This window comes from Balaenoptera physalus, assembly GCF_965194825.1.
Source record: "Balaenoptera physalus genome assembly, chromosome: 11".
Classification (NCBI taxonomy): domain Eukaryota; kingdom Metazoa; phylum Chordata; class Mammalia; order Artiodactyla; family Balaenopteridae; genus Balaenoptera; species Balaenoptera physalus.
Window position 1 is genome coordinate 6,434,610 of NC_138896.1, and position 16,165 is coordinate 6,450,774.

Sequence of the window (16,165 nt, forward strand, 5' to 3'; positions counted from 1 at the left end):
TCATTATTACTCTTTATGTACCAAATCAACCAATATCCATATATTATGGAGCATCTACTATGTCCAGAACACTGTGCAGACACGGGGGACAATAAAAAGTGACATTGAAAGTGGGCTGTGCTTAGTAGGGACCCATGCACGCCTAATACTCACATCAAAACCCCATCTCGGCTCTTAAGGAAATGAGAACCTAAAATGCAGATTGGAATCTTCAGTTTTATGTATCCTTTCTCCCCAGCATACGGTGTCATTCTCCACCGCCAACGAGAAGCAGGGGACGGAGGCCATTAACTTCAATTCGGTCTAAACCACGCTGTCGATTTCTCGTGCCTCGTTTGTGCATTGAAAGCCTGACCACAAGGGGATGTTTAGAGAAGTGGCAGGAATGATTTTCCCATCATAAGTGGTAAAAGGGGTTTTATAAGATGCTTTCACTTTGTAAACAGGTATGTATGTGATGGAGCTTACAGAGCATTCCTGAGTTAAGTCCACCCCTGTGATTGCTGCTTTGTTTAAATTTCCACTCCACCATGTGGGGAAGAATGGCCTCCTGTTTACAAAAGCTACTTGAGCTATTGTAAAATCCTGGTCTGACTGAGCGATCTGACAAAAAATGAGAAACACCAGAGAACGAGTTTACTGGGTAGTTAAGAGGGCAGTCTTTTCCCATCTCATGCATCTTATGGCATCTCTAACTTCAGAGCGCCTTAGGCAAAAGCACTGGAGAGGTGGGGGAAGGGAATCTGGTAACCAGCTTTTCCTTCTAATGCCTGCACAAGCCTAAATGGCATCCCAGACCATCCTCTACCTTTGTTGTTCCCTCAATACTCACCCCCAAAACTATGCTCTATCTCTGGGCACACCTAGGAGGGGGTTCTGGCTCTCTGGAAGGACTTAACTGATAGAGATGCTCTTGACCATGTGGATGTCTGGGAAGAGACAATGGCCTGGAAAAGGAGCCAAGCAAAAGCCAAGGGGATGCTGATGTTGGAGACGGCTGAGAGTCCGAGATGACACATCTGACAAGTGAAGTTTGCGTGAATTTAGATTTCTTCTTTATTAATTCAAGTTTTTGGTGCATGACCAGCAAAGAGTAAAAGTTCGAGGAGCACAGACAGAGGACAAGCTAGTTGGTGAAGTTTCTGTGGCAGATGAGAGATGCAACATAGTTTAAGTTCAAATATTTACCAATCATTTAATTTAATAAACACTTGAACAGAGCTTAACTGGTGCCATGCTCTGTTCTAAGCACTCCCCAAATATTGACTAATAGCAACTTTAGGAGATCAGTTCAGTTATGACTTCTATTTATAGGGAGGAAACTGGTGAATTAAGAAGTTCAGTAGCTTCTCCAAGGCACATGGGTAGAAAGTTGCAGAGGCAGAATTTGAACTGGGCAGAGTGCCATGTGCTCTGAATCATTATGCGATGGACCAAGGAGAGCCACTTAACCAAAAGTTAGGGGATGGATCTTGAGTTCAAGGAGAACAGAGACAGTTTCTCCAGGACTCACCATTCTGGGCAAATTAGCTCCGCTTTGGACTTGGGAATGGGAAAAGGCTGAAATTCCGAAAGGGAATTGTCAAGCATTAGAATCAGAGGGAGGAAGGTTGAAATCAGTGGTGCCTGATAAGGGGGTTCATTCAATATGAAAGTGAATACCTATCACTTACGTAATTTGCACAGACCATGAGCCCCTAACGTTTTGACCTTGGGCTGATCTCAGAGTAGCTCTTCTGGGAGGAACACAGCAAGACAAGTGGAATTACAGAGTAAAAACACTTTAAACCAAAAATGTACAATCTGGGAAGGAAATACCCCTCAGTGACCTAGGAGAGAAGCAGTGAGGCAGGAGCAGTGCTGGGCATTCGGGATTGCTCAGGGTCCCTTCTGGGGTGCACTTCTTATCAGCTGACTTGCCCCCAGATTTTTCTCGCCTGTCCATGCTTCCCTACTGCCTCGTCCATTCAAACTACTCTTCTAGCTACTATGGCTTCTCCCTGGTCAACCACCACTCAACCACCTCTCCAACCCTTGAGAACCTTCTCTCCTATCCACACAGCCTGAACTTGGCCTCCATGCCACCATGTCTACTTTTTAGGTATGGATACTTAAACTTGCCTTTTCTAATTTGTTACCTTAGGAAGACAGGAATTAAACTAAATCTACTGAATAAAAAGAACAAATACATGGCAGTTGGGTGAGTAAATAATAACAACAAAACAACAATGTCATTTATACTATCATTATTACTATTACTGTTGTCATTATTATTATTTAATAGCTAAGTTTATGAACACTCCCTAAAAATTGTCAGATACATCACAGTTAACCTTTATAATAACCTTGGATGATAGGCACACTCCCCATATTACGGATGAGGAAACTGAAGCTTAAAGAATTTAAATAACTCATCGAGGTGGTAAGTGGATAAACCAGGATTTAAACTCAGATACATCTTATTTAAAAATCTTTGGTCTCAATCAATACGTTATGTTAGTTCAGATATGAATTTAATTGTAAGAATATATGCCCAGGAGACATTTGTTGTTAAGGGAATTTAATATTTCTATGTGTATGAACCTAATTTTCACCATTGCTAAGATGATGATGGGAATTATTTAGATTCAAATTAAACACTTCCTGGAACTATAAGGTGTAAATAATTACACCATACTAAGACAGTGGATTGATAATGGCTATGAAAGGCAGATAATGAAAGTTCATATACTTCTGACTCACGTCTACATCTATCATCATTAAGTTACAACTTGCCTGAGTGAATTGGCAAGTCATTCATAACCAGTCAGTTAATACACTGTAAATCCTTGTGCAGTCCATACGCCCCAAGTACTACTGTAGACAAAACAGACAAATAACAAATTTTAATGGCGTATGAGACTAAGAAAGAGAAGTCAATGAGCTGGGGGAAAAGGAAGGAGAACAAACTTACAAAAAGGGTTTCCTAAGCAGCTTGTTTAATAAACTAGTCAAAACTTTGGAAAGAAAGGGGCAACTGATTTAACTAATTCATAAGAAAATTTTGAGATATTTTTAGTTGTTATCTGATTTAATAAATGAGAAATTCTCAACTTCATAGTTTTCTTGCCAGTAATTGATATTAATTAACTCTGAAGAACTGAACTGATCACTGTATAGTTTGCCTTCTCCTCAAATTTAGAAAATTCTTTGGATGACTCTATTTCAACTCAAAATTTGCATACCCCATGATTTTTGTTTTTATTTATTTATTTTTTAGATTTCAAGAATAAAAATTCTATCACTCAAAGTAGAAACTTATAAAATCCAATGGGGATTTTAAGAAAAATGATTTATATCCATACCTTTAATTTTCTGGAGCAGAACTTGAAGTCTTTATTCAGTACTTTTCAGAGACCTCATGCCAAAGGTCATTTACCTGTGTTCAGCCCAGCCCTCTTACTGGTGAATCACCTACCAATAAACTTGACTTCCTTAACCAAAGGCTGAGACATATCAGATATAAGCTCCAGAAATCAGCAACAGGAAATAAGCCATAACTGCTTGCTTCTGTAGTTTGCCAAACTGAACCAAATCTAGCAAAGCCCCTGCTTCCCTGGTAACAACCATTTTTGCTGGCCACTTTTCTCCTATCTCCCCTCTTTGGAGTTGTGTAAAATGCCTTTCAAAACAGAAATTAGTTTTCAAATTGTTCTCTGCCAAATCCAGTAAAGCTAACAAATCTTGACTGATGCCTGCTAAGGACAAATGGTAAGAGTACCATGTGAATCCGAAGATTTTCAAAAAGAGATTTCGCAATTAGCATGTGGTCCTCTTTTCTTCCAGCAGGTAGTAAAAAGAGAAACATCTAACAGGGTGGGTTCATATCTCACCAAATATCAAGCAGACCAAAGTTACTTGTGAGAATCTTGGCTTCCCTTGAAGTCTGGGAGAGATCTTGTAAGTTTCCCTCCTGGGCAAGGGAGAGAAAACGCTCTTTTTCCCAGGGAGAAGTGAAGGCGCCGGTGAATGCGGTTTTGCTCAGGGCTCACTCTGGGGCAGGCAGGCGGCCAGCCATCGTGTAAGGCACAGTGGATGTGCAGAGTGCCGCTTGAAGCATGCAGCGAAGAGACAGACAGGGACAGATCTGGAAGCTGCATGCGGAACGTTAGTCCCTGCAATTCCAAACTCTGTTTATTTGATTCTTAAAATCCTCTTCTGAAAATGTGGTGAGTCATTGGCTCTGATCTTGGCTTGTCTGCTGGTATTCTGTGAAGCTGCTTCAATCGTGGAGGAGCAAAGGAATAAGTGCCATTTTGGTTTTAATTAAATTTTGAAAAAGATTCAACCATATCCTGCTTCTTCCTTCCATCAGGGATCCTGCAATTATTAAATTAGGCTGGTGGTGTCTACTTTCAGAATCTTGAATTTTTACCAACAGATAATTTCTCTTTTCTGTTGTTGGATATTTTCTTGGTGCATTTTACGGCTGTCATCTTTGGCACAGCTAATCTGGTTTTCTTCAGCCACAGTTCTGCTTGTTAATCCATTTATGGATTTTTACATAGTTTCTCCTTGGATGGTGGGTGAGTGTATTACCTCGGAGGTTTTTTTTTTTTTTCGAGCCATTTAGTAGAGCTTGTTCCTCTTTTTTTATGTCTATAGTACGTGTTTGAACCCCTCCTGCCTGCTAGCTTTTTTTTTTTTTTTAATGTATGTATTTATTTATTTATGGCTGTGTTGGGTCTTCGTTTCTGTGCGAGGGCTTTCTCAAATTGCGGCAAGTGGGGGCCACTCTTCATCGCTGTGCACGGGCCTCTCACTATCGCGGCCTCTCTTATTGCGGAGCACAGGCTCCAGATGCGCAGGCTCAGTAATTGTGGCTCACGGGCCTAGTTGCTCCGCAACATGTGGGAATCTTCCCAGACCAGGGCTTGAACCCGTGTGCCCTGCATTGGCAGGCAGATTCTCAACCACTGCGCCACCAGGGAAGCCCCCCTGCTAGTTTTTTGAAAATTTATTTCAGGTCCTGGCTGGGATGACATTAGATGAAGATATTCACACAATGAACACATTTACAGAAAGTTGAGTATATTCAAGCTGATTTACTTACCTTTTTAAAAAAGTGATTTTTCTTTCTTGGCTTGAAATTTATCTACACATTAAATATCTTTTTCTATGTCAAATACCCTTCTAAACACACGTATGCACACATACAAACTGAAAAATATGATACCTTTTTTTAATTCTACCAAATGTTTAAAGAATTAAGACCAATTCTTCTCAAACTCTTCTAAAAGAACAGAAGAGGAGAAATTCTATGAGGCCAGCATTACCTTGATGCTAAAGCCAGACAAAGAAATCACAAGAAAACCACAGGCCCATATCCCTTATGAATAGAAATGCAAAAATCCTCAACAAAATACTAGCAAACTGATTTCAACAGCATATTAAAAGGATTACACCACTCGATTGAGTGGGATTTATCCCAGGAATATATGGGTGGTTCAACATACAAACATCAATCAAAGTAATACACCACATTAATAGAATGAAGGAAAAAAAATCCTGTGTTCATCTCAATTGATGCAAACAAGCATCTGACAAAATCCAACACTCTTTCATGATAAAAACACTTAACAAACTAGGAATAGAAGGGAACTTCCTAAACATGATAAAGGGCATTTATGAAAAACCCACAGCCATATAACATGACACTTACTGGTGAAAGAGTGAAAGCTTTACCAATAAGATCAGGAACAAGACAAAGATATCCACTCTGGCCACTTCTATTCAACACTGTACTAAAAGTACTAGCCAAAGCAGTTAGGCAAGGGAAAGAAATAGAAGCCAATCAGATTGGGAAGGAAGAAGTAAAATTATCTTGGTTCACAGATAGCATGATCTGTGAGAAAATCCAAGGAATTCACCCCCAAAACTCCCAAACTATTAGAGCTAATCAGTGAATTTAGAAAAGCTTCAGAATACAAGATCAAAATACAAAAATTGTTTGTATTTCTATAAACGAGCAATGAAAAATCCAAAAATAAAACATTTCCACTTATAATAGCATCAAAAAAGAGTAAATTTAACCAAAGAAGTACATTTGCACTTGTAATTGAAAATTGTAGAACATTACCAGAAGAAATTTTTAAAGAGCTGAGTAAACTGAAGCATATTCTGTATTAACAGATTGGAAGAGTTAATATGGTTGAGATAGCAATACTTCCCCAATTGGGCTATACATTCCCTATAATATCTATTAAAATTCCAAAATATCTTTTATACAGACATGGACAAGCTGATTGTAAAATTCATGTGGAATTGCAAGGAACCCTGAAGAGCCAAAACAATTTTGAAAAAGAACAAAGTTGGAGGATTCACATTTCATAATTTCAAAACTCACTACAAAGTTACAGTAATCAAAACAATGTGATACCAGCATAAGGATAGACATATAGGTCAATTAAATAGAATTAAGAGTCCAGAAATAAATCTATGGCCACTTGATTTTTAACACAGAAATCAAAACCATTCATTGGGGAAAGAATAGTCACTTCAACAAATCATTCTGGGACAATTGGATATCCATACACTAAAGAATGAATTTGGACACTTATCTCAGGCCTCATATAAAAGTTAACTCTAAATAGATCCATGACTTAAATATAAGAGCTAAAAATACAAAACTCTTAGAAGAAAACATGGGGATACAAATTCATTACCTTGCATTTGGCATATTCTTAGCTATAACACCAAAAGTACAAGCAAGAAGATAAAAAATACATAAATTGGACTTCATCAAGATTAAAAACTCTTGTGCATCAAATGATACTCTTAAGCAAGTGAAAAGACAACCAATAGGATGGCAGAAAATACTTTTAAATCATATATCTGAATGAGTCTATCATCCAGAATATATAAAGAACTTTTACAACTCAGCAAGAAAGACAACTCAATTTTAAAATGGGCAAAGGGCTTAAATAGACACTTCCCCAAAGAAGATACAAATGGCCAACAAGCATAAGAGAAAATGCTCAACATTATTAGTCATTAAGGAAATGCAAGTCAAAACCATAAATGGATACCACATTACGCTCTCTAGAATGGTTAGAATAAAAAAAGTGAAAATAACAAGTGTTGTCAATGGTTTAGAGAAATTGGGATCTTTATACATTGTTGGTGAGAATGTAAAATGGCTCAGCTGCTGTGAGAAGCAGTTCAACTGTTCCTCAAAAAGTTAAATAAAGAATTACTATATGACCTAGTAATTCCACTCCTAGATATATATCCAAGAGAATTGAGAACATATATTCAAACAAAAATATGTACACAAATTATCATAACAGCATTATTCATAATTGCCAAAGGGTGAAAAATGATATCCAGCATTTCTTGAATGGGTGAACAAAATATGACATATTCATACAATGGACTACTATTCAGCCATAAAAAGGAGTAAAGTACTTATACATGCTGAACCTTGAAAATATTAGGCTAATTGAAAACTCACCCCAAACTCACATTTTTGTAGGATTCCATTTATATGAAATGTCCAGAAGAGGCAAATCTTTAGAGACAGAAAGTAGAATAGTGATTGGCAGTGGCAGAGAGCAGGGGAAAATGCAGAGTGACTGGTTAGTGGGTATTGGGCTTCCTTTAGGGAAGATGAAAATGTTATTGAACTAGATAGTGGTGATGGTTGTGCAGCGTTGTGAATGTTCTAGAAACCACTGACTCGTACACTTTAAAATGGTTAAGATGGTGAATTTTATGTTATCTGAATTTTACCTCAGTTAAAAAAATTATAACAGGGTACCATTCTCAGGTAGTTCACAGTCTAGTTGAGAAGGAGATAGAACAAACATACATCAAAAATCCAGTAGAGGCATTCCTTACTTTCTCTGGCAGCATGGAACCATAATATGTCTGTGCAAGCTGAAGTTATGCAGAGATCTTTTGATTTTTTATTTTTCAGCTTTACTGGAGTATACTTGACAAATAGAAATTGTATCTGTTTACGGTATACATCTTGATGATTTGATATATTTGTACATAGTAGGATGATCACAGTCAAGGTAGTTAACATGTCCATCAGTTCACACTGGTTGCCTTCTGGGGCAGGGGGGTGATGAGAACACTTAAGATTTACTCTCCTAGCAAATTTCAAGTATACAGTACAGTACTGTTAATCATAGTCACCATGCTGTACGTCAGAACTTATTTTTCTCGCAAAACCGGAAGTTTGTACCCTTTGACTGACATCTCCCCATTCCCTCTTCCTCCAGCCCCTGGCGACAATTTCCTTTGGATAAATACTCAGAAATGGGATTGCTGGATCACATGGTCGTTCTGCTTTTAATTTTCTGAGGAACCTCCATACAACTTTCCATAACGGCTGTAACAATTTATAGTCCCGTCAGGTGTGTACAAGGGTTCCCTTTTTCCCACAGCCTTGCTAATACTTATTTTCTTTTGTCTTTTTGATCATGGCCATTCTAACATGGATGAGGTGATTTTTCTTTGTGGTTTTGACTTGCATTTCCCTTACGATTAGTGACGTTGAGCACCTTGGAAAAAGTTAATATTCCATAGCATTAAAACATTTTGTTAAAATGTTAAGAACTCTTGTACTGTATAGAGAAATAAAAAATTAGAAAAAATAACAGTACAGTGTAATAGAAAACGTTAAAAAGATTAAAGTATTTTATTTCTTTACGAAACAAGTATCAAGAGTGGTTTGGGAACGCTTGCTTGTTCTCTTAGCATAACTTCTGCTATGGAGTGAGTACCCATCTTTTCTATGCCTTTGCAAATTTTCATGCTGTTTTCTAAGTTTGGATCAGCTTCTGATATCTTATCCTCTGCATTTTCAAAGTTATAAGATACCTGTGCAGCTTTTTCCCTTTTTTTGCCAGTATTTTCATGCTTTTCATCACAACTGTTTTCTTCATTTATATCAATACGGTCATTTTCACAAAGTTCCCCTGGCTGCATAGCTAATAGAATCTCTTGAAATACAGCAGTGTCAGTATTCCCAGGATTTCTTCTAATTTCATTTACATCTGATTCTAGCTTTATTTCTGATGTTACCACTTTTCATTTCTTTGCTACATTTTCATTATTGTTGACCAGTTCCCTCTTTGGTTTTCCAATTTGTGTAAAACGTCACTTGGTTTTCTCCCTGAGAGACAAGGAATCAACACAACTACACGCTTTTCTGTCTTTTTGTAAACTGATAACAGTGACCAACCACCAGCAGACTCTGAAGGAAATGATGGGGTTTGCCACTGATCATGTTGCATATCTGTTATGTACATGTTGATCTGTAAACTAGAGAGTGAGCAGCAATGTTTTACTTTACGCAGTTACTTACAGTTAATATGCCACGTAGCTGAAATTGGAACCATATTGTTGGGGAAATTGGTGCTATTTAACTAAACCATGATCATCATAATGATCATATTGGTGTATACTGGAGTCATGCAAAGTGAGGACTACACGTACTAAAATTGTGCAGTATTGGGTAACATTGCAATAGAAATTTAGAGATTGGACTCATGATGACTTGCATTTGTTTAAGGATTAAGGTGTTCTTTTAGGCTAACAGTTATGAACATAAGCTATGAAGGAGGGAAGAAGCATAGCATAAGTGTGTCAATGAGCAGGTTTACCTGAATATAGCAGAGAAAGTACAGTCTTACCGATGGCTAGGCAGGAAGAGGACAGTCTGTGACAGGGCTTGAGATTTAAGCAGAATTGTAAACTGGAAAAAAAAAAATCTATTGAAATGAAAAATTGTGATTTATAGAGGAAGAAAACCTGAGATTTTCTGCTCTTTGTTCACATTCCATTTTTAATCTTTGGCAAGTCATGGGCATCTGCTTCCTTATTTGCAAAATGAGTGTAATTGTTCTTAGTAATTGTACTTAGTGCAAATGGCTGAGTATAAAGATTCTTGAAAGCGGGAAAAATACTTATGACTGTGCCCATTCTTCAAACATTCACTGAATGCCTGCTTTGAGACAGGAACTGGGCTAAATATTTCTGTTCGAGAGAGGATAAGACATTGTCTTATGCTGTAAGGGTTGGGAGATGGGAGGAGGGAATAGTTGAATAAACTAAAAATTACCCAACAATCTGGTAGATGCTGGAAAGGAGGTAATAGTGAATAGTTGAACAGGAAGCAATCCTGATAAAGTATCGCAGCATTTTAGGAAGAATTCTGTGGCAATTCTTGGCAGGATGAATTGAAGAGGATGGATGTCTAATGTTAGTGAAGAGGTAATAGCTCCCCTTTATTGGTCCCAGGTCTAGGGGGAAACCACTGGAGTGAGGCACTGAAGTGGAATAGAGGAAACGTCTGAAGTCAAGAAAGTCAAGATTCTGAAGGACCAGAATGTCTCATGAATCATCTACATATAAAACTCCTAAGAATGATGGCAGGATTCATCCTCATTTATAAAGATACCCTACATGGAAATAGGTCCTTGATAATTCAGGGGATTGACTTCAATCTTTGATTAGTTATTATAGCCTGGAAGATCGATTTCCAAGAAGCATCAAATGTTCATTACCTGTAGCATGTTGTATCTGTGCTTCTCAAACTTTAAGGTGCATAAAAAATCACCTGGAATCTTGTTAAAATGAAGAAGCTGATTCAGGAATTCTGGAGTGGGACCTGGGATTCTGTATTTTTAAAATCTCCCAGGTTGGCTGCACCTGAGTAACAAGGTATGACATTTTTCAGTGAGAGCTTCAAGTTGAATAATTTATTCCCCTCAAATCCCATGACTGTGGTCATAATTTGGAAAGTAGAGGAAAAAGCACTTGGTCTCTTATTCTAATACAACATAATTATCATAATTTTGTGAGTAATAATTTCTCCTTAAAGTTGTCATCGTACTATAATAATAGGTTTTATTTTCTAATTTTTGCCTAACATAGAAGTTTGTATCATAAACTTTTCCATGTTATTACTTAAACATTTTTATTATGTGTTTAATATTCTACTGGGCATCATAGTCTCTTAATTATTAAGCTGTTATTGAACATTTGTGTTGTATCAGCTTTTGCCTGTTGGTAAAGTAATGGCAGCCTATGAATATCTGTGTATATTTTAAGTATTCATGGAATTTCTTTACTCTAGAATAAATTCCCAGAAATGGGAACTGATGAAAGGTGTGGGCATAATTATGATTCTTCGTTCTTATTGCCAAATTAGATTAATTGGCTATTGTGTTCCTCTACCTGCAATAGTAAGTGTATTTATGGATACTATAACCTTTTAAATGTTTGCTAATTTAATGGGTGACAATTTATAACCTGTTTTATTTTAATTCACCTACGACTCTTTGATTACCACAAAGGTAGGTGGTTTTGCACTGGCAGTGTAGTAGGAGAACAAATTTCGTGAGCTCTGGAGTCAGACCACTTAAGTTCAAATCCTGACTGCCAATTCTAGATGGTATTTTTGAGGAAGTTACTTAACTTCTCTGTCATTTTTTTTTTCCTGCTTCGCAAAATCTAAATATTTATGGCATCAATGTCCCGCGGATGTTTTGAATATTAATAGGATAACATTTGTAAAGACCTAAAAATAGTGTTTAGAGCATACAGATGGTCAGTAGTTAGCAATAGTAGTTATATTTTCAGTTGTGAATGGTCTGTTCGTACTCTTTGCTTGTGGGCATTTGTTACTGAAAATGTTAATACTAATTAATAATTAGACGAAGGATGGACGCAATGGTTTAGATTTGTACTGTCCAATATTGTATCCACTAGTCAGAAGGGACAATTTAATTTAGTTAATTAAATTTAAATAAAATAAAAGTTACGTTCTTCAGACATTTTAACCACATATCAAGTGGCAGTAGCCCCATATGTCTAGTGGCTATTGCATTGCACAATGCAGATTTACAGAACATTTTCTTTATCACAGAATGTTTTATGGACAGTGCTAATCCAGATAATTCCTATTATTGAGATTAAGTGTCTTTTGAATCATGAATTATCCAATTGTTTGCCTTAAATTCCCACTTCATTTTATTACTATAGTTTTGGCATTTATTGCTCTGTTATTTGAGATTTTCAGATGTATTTCTTTACTTTCTTAAAGTAACTCTAGTAATGATATAACAAAGTCATCCAGAAGAGGTGTCAGGAATGGGAATTTATGCTATGTTTGGATAAGTACAATCAAGGGAAAACAAAGTGCTCGAAATGTTTTACAATTTTTATAGAGATTGTAATGGAAAGAATTTCATAAACCAGATAACTTGTCATTTATTATTTTTTCCAATAATAGACCAGGTATAAGAATCTTAATTTCTTGAAATAGTTAAAATTATTTTGTTTTTCTGTTATTCGTGTATTATTTATAATTATCAAATAGTGGTTTCTTACATATAGTTAACACATAACCAACTTTACTGGGCAGCAGAACATTGATATTGATAGTTGGAATCTAACAGGCTACTAATATGTTATTTTATTTTCCTTATAATAACTTTACTTGCTGAACAACTTGAGGTAGCAGACAAAATAGTAATACATAATAAATTGAATAAAAATTGAAAAGATGAAAATAAAAATAGAATACTTGAAATTTTTGGTCTTATAATTCTTACTAGAATTCTTGGTGTTGAAAAATGGATCATTTACCACTCAGAGAACATTTACATACATTTGAAATGAAATCCTGACCTCTAAAAGTGATTTCATGAGTCATATGGCTTCCATATTGTTAGAAGCATATATATTAGGAAAAAGTAGAATGCCAGGAGTAAAGGGGAAATGCTATAGGGATTCAAAGGAGGAAGCTAGCCAAGTCATTTGAGGGAATCAAAAAGTGATATATGGACAGGTTAACATTAGAAATGGACCTTAAAGGATGGGGAACACTTTCTTAAGAAATTTAAGAATATTCTTATAAACTCATGAATTTTCATATATTTGATGTGTTGCAATCCATTTCAGATATTATCCTTTTTGACTGTCTGGAGCCCCATCTTTGGCCTGTAGGGACCCTTCATGTTGCTCCCATCTCCTAGAACATGACTCAATTAGTTTTTCATGGCTTCCTTGCTTTTTAACAAAATGTCCAGACTTATCTTAAATATGTCCCGCCCTAGACTTGGAATCATAATGGGCAACATTTAAACAAGAATCTGAGATATTGGGGAAAAGTTTTGGAAGTTAGATGAAAAGCCATGAGCAAAGGCATTTATAAATGTTGAGGGAGGGGTTGAGGTTGGAAAATGCTTCTGTAGGTCTACCCAAAGGAGTGGAGAGTGGGTGGATGGAAGATGGCATGGTTGTGGGGAGCTGGTTCTAAAAACTGTAGGCAGTGATGAATTGTCTTATCATTATCATTTAACATTTTTAAACAGATGGATGACTTGATTGCAATTGAATTTTAAGAAGGCAGATTTAAATATGGTATGTTAGATGAGAAGAAACTGCAAAGAAATTAATTACCAGGCTATTACAATAAATGTGATGAAAGCTGGGGAAAATTGCAGCAGAATTGGACAATATTGTATAGATGTCAGGGATATTCTAGAAGTAAAATCCACAGTACTCGGCTACCGATTAAATACAGGAGCTCAGCAAAACTAGGAGTCAAAAATATTACTGAACTTTGGAGCCTGGGAATATAGTCCTTCAACAGGTGTAGGAAGATCAAGAAGAACAATTGGATTTGTGGGAACACAGTTGGATTTGGGACACATCAAGGTAGATTAGGTATCTAAATTTAAATGTCCAGAAGGCAACTGGAAACTTACGTCTAAAGCTAAGGAGGGAAAAGAGAGAGAGAGATTTGGCAGTCTTTGATATGGATATTGCAATAAATCCATAGAAAGGGATATTAATTTAAGAGATTGTACCAAGAGAGGAAAAGATGGCTTATTAGAGGATCTTGCACAGTCCTTATCATTTAAGGAGAAGGAAAACTATAAGGATTTGTTGAAGGGGACTAAGAAAGAGACTGCATAGAGTTAGGAGGAATGAAGATTGGTAGCATGCAAACTAAGAAATGAGGAATTCTCAAGGATGAGACAGTACTCAACTGAAGGTTAAATAGAAGAGGAATTGGGAAAAGGCATTTTATTTTGCAATTGTGTAGTCATCGGCCAATGAAGGGTACACAATATAAGTGGAAAACCTCAAACGTGGGGATGACTAGGAATGGGTGTTCCTTGGGTTAAGAGGTTGAAGTCTGGAAATCCTTATAGCCAAACAGGACGTCCCAGATGCAGCTGGGAGGGTTTATTATAAGAGAGCCAGGAAGTAGGCAGAGCAGCAGCCAAAGGCTAGATTTGAGATGTCAACAGGTGATCAAGAGCTACAGGCAAGGTGGACATGGGCAGAGCACCAAGGCAAGGAGCAGATAGGCTAATAAATAGCAAGACCTGAGACATATTGTCAGGTGACATGACCGGAAGTTCTTTAGTTGTCTTTTAGTGCCACTTCTCAATAGGAGCTCAGGGCTCTTAAACACAGTCCTGGAAGTGGTGGAGAGGAAGTCTGCAATAAATGAGATGAAACAAGCTGGAATGAGCAGGTCTGAGTACTTTTGCAAAAAGTTTTTAGTGAAGGGAAGGGAGAGTGACTTCAGAATGAAAAAGAATCAAGAAAAGACTTTTTATGAGGTTACAGGAGAGTTGAATATGTTTATAGGCAGAGGAAAAGGATTCTGGAAAACAAGGGGGATGTAAAGATGGAAGCAAGAGGAAATAAGTTTGGAGACAGAAGTAAAAACAGCAGCAAACAGAAAAACATAACCCAAACCAATTTAATTTTCCAGGCATCAGGCCCTATTTTCTCATTTGGTTTCTGAGATTCTATGGTGTTTGTTATGCCACAGGATCTGATTTATGCGTAGATGCAGTTTATTTTAGTAGAATTGACTGGCAACTGGCTCAGATTCCAGGGGAAATACAGCAGGATTTTCATTTGCCAAGATATCACCAGTCGCTCCTTATTTTCCCTTTGGACAGTGGTGATGGCGGATTTGCATGAGGCGCCATACTTTCTTACTCAATTTCCCCTGTAGATCATGGGCATGAATTTTTTTTATAGTTGCTAGAAACTTTAGTACACTCTAAGGCCATGGAAGAGAAAAAAGGGAACCATCCTTATTTGAGTCTGAGTATATAAACTGACCTCAGTAGCGTGATGTCTTACCACCGGTCTGCTTTTCACTGGTAAGGGGGAAGGTTTATTTTCAGGATCACACTTTAATGACTCAATATCTTTAATATCAACCAGAATCATTATTCAGCTGGTACACAATCCCAAATTTAACTAATTAATTAAACGTAATACTCATTTCTATGAATCATATATTCCATAGAGAACTTCACAGATTATTCTTCTTGACACTGGATTTTGACTTACCCATCTGAGAAATGGCTGTCTCCAGTTAGGTTGAAATATTTACCTATCCAGTTAGAAAGCAGAGTTCATTTGGCAAGAACGCAAATTCAGGAAAATATTTTCATGAACGGGAATTATTATTTTTTCTTAAATTTGACTTCCCATATGCCAGATTCTGAGAGTGTGTGAGAGGAAAAACTCTCCTTATTTTATTTGTTTTTCCACCAGCACAATTATATGCATTCCGTGAGAATCCTGGTATCCAAAATTACTCAGTGGAAAGATAACAGTTGTATAAATTTTCCCCAGCAGGTATAAAATATCCATTGAGGAAGGTGAGGACCTCAGACACCTTTTAAACTATCTGGTAATCTGCAGGAACTCACAAAGGATATAAACATCAAGGCTTGAATGGAGTAGTCTTATCTCCCACTCACTTTGTTCATTTCTTTCCAGTCATTTTCAGCGGAAGCTGCCAGTGAGGTTAATTTCTTGACTGTTCTGTCAAATGTTAGGCTCTAGTAGACATACTTGTGTATATACGAACAACTGTTTTTTAATAACCTGCCAAGAAGCTATAATCTTCCATTGCGGTCCCCTTGGGATTTAATTAGAATGGTTTTCCACAGCCTGACATGTTTATGGGGCATAGGTAAAGAGACAGTTCATAAAACTGTCAATTTTCTGAGAAATTAAAGAAAAATTGGGCTGCTTAGTGCTTTGGCAATTCTGTGCTGCTGATACTAGCACGGCAAGCAATGAAATCAAAGGAAACATAACAAGATACTGATGCATTAGGTATGGG

General features: G+C 37.0%; 1 protein-coding gene across 6 annotated transcripts in view; it reads left to right on the plus strand.

Moving 5' to 3' along the window:
• The window catches only part of LOC309637976 (uncharacterized protein), a 278,481-nt gene that overhangs the window by 228,111 nt on the left and 34,205 nt on the right, over positions 1-16,165 (plus strand). Inside the window, exon 3 of one of the 6 annotated variants that reach the window (XR_014250897.1) lies at positions 239-4,666. The exons of 4 other annotated variants lie outside the window; for them this stretch is intronic. The gene's annotated coding sequence lies outside the window, so the exon portion shown is untranslated. Of the gene's footprint in view, positions 1-238; positions 4,667-4,707; positions 8,403-16,165 lie in introns of those variants that run through there. One more of the 6 variants, XR_014250899.1, reaches the window with a different exon arrangement.